The 1811-nt window shown below is 35.6% G+C and overlaps 1 pseudogene; it reads right to left on the minus strand.

Moving 5' to 3' along the window:
• Positions 120 to 1717, minus strand: LOC107636603 (annotated as a pseudogene).

Consider the following 1811-nt stretch of genomic DNA (forward strand, 5'->3'; position numbering starts at 1 on the left):
AAAAATAGAGAAATTCGTAGTCTACTAGAGAAATCCATGAAACATACAAGCACAAAAGGCATCAGTCATAAAATTTCTATAGCTTCATTAAGTTAATAAGAGCTTAACTGCTAGGATGATCATGAGGATATCTTCAACTTATTTGATCACTCAACAGTGTCTTCAGGTTCTTTGAATTTCTTCATTGATTTTTCCAAGACATCTAAAACAGCAGCACACTATTCGATGTCACCATAATAATGCAAAAACATGAGAAAAAATAGATCATCAGCTTTCTAATATCTGAAAATATATGATGCTTGGTAAATAAAACGGAAACAGTAGATGCTGAAATTTAAATTATGGACATGAATGCATGTAAGCAGGATAGGGATGCTAACTGACAGCAGCAACTATGAATAAATGCAAAACTATATGTAAATCTTGTCCTTGTGACCACATACTACCACCCACATTCTAAAATTACTCATCATAGGAATGACATAGATTTAAAAGAAAATAAAGTAAAGAAGAAAAACAAAAGCAAAATGGATGCGGTTGACTTTGAAGAGCATCAACTATAATTCAAACTAAAGGGAGGAGGAAGAATAATACATCTACAAGTAAAAAGTTGACAAAATTCTAAAAATAGCATAATACAATACAGCATGAGCAGATAAGTTCCCAAGCATAATAGCAATGACAATGCATTTTGTTTCAGCATATCTGCTTTTAGCTTTTTTCCGATGATTAGCATCATTAGAGCTAATGTCCAACTCCACATCACATGTAGATAACGTTGTTTTGCATCAACCAAACCCCCAATGAAAACAGAAAAAATTAAGCAAAAAGATTTCATTACCTTCCTCTAGTGATAGCTGAATTGATCTCTTCTCCAGCTCTATCGCATGTCTGCTAAGTTCCACAGAAGAAAGTGACCGAAGAACTCTCAAAGGACATTGTCAGCCATCTACAAATTCATTAATTTAATAACAAAGGAGTTAAGGGATTATTTCATGGTTTATGGACATACTTAGGATATATTCTTCTTGGTCAGAGTGGTCTAGTTTCCTTAAAAACATCTGCAATTGTTGGTATCGCTCCTCCCAATGCACACTTTTCAATCCCTTTAGATTACCACTGGCAAGGCCAGAAGAAGTTGTCATATAATTCGACTCAACCGGGGGTAGCCTCAGGGGAGATTTCCCAAGAGAAATAGGAACCAAAGGCTTTCTGGATGAGCTCATTGAGGAAGTCAATGGAAAAGGTGCAAATGCTGGAAAACATGAAACCTTTGGCGCCTTTATCAGAGGCTTTAGTTGAGCAGTCTCCTGTTCACAACAAAGCTGGCTCAAATGCTGACAATAAGCATTAATACTTGGATTTTCACAAGCAGTGCTCTTGCCCAATTCTGCCTCTGATTTTCTGCGGACATACACAAGATGTCCATTTGCAGCATTATTTCCGGTAGATTGTTGAATAAGGTGATTCACTGGGAAATCAGGCAAGAGTCTCTTGGAGCCAGAAACATTATTAGAATTAGGGCCAACACCTTTATCCTTCAACAATGAAGAGCTTACAAAGGTGGGCTTTGTCATTTTATCATCACTCTATAGATCTCTCAGAGATGTCTTCCTAACGGCAACATCCAGCTGGTTATCACAATTAGGCAAGTCCATTTTAGAATTGCTCAGACCATACTCACAAAATTGGAACATATACTTTGTTAAACCATCTCCTGTTGGGATTTTTTTAAATAAATAAAATAAATATTTTATTTACTAAAATATGTAATTTGTAGCAATTTTATGAAAATGCACATTTTTTCGTTT

Source organism: Arachis ipaensis, chromosome B04 (assembly GCF_000816755.2).
Source record: "Arachis ipaensis cultivar K30076 chromosome B04, Araip1.1, whole genome shotgun sequence".
Lineage (NCBI taxonomy): Eukaryota > Viridiplantae > Streptophyta > Magnoliopsida > Fabales > Fabaceae > Arachis > Arachis ipaensis.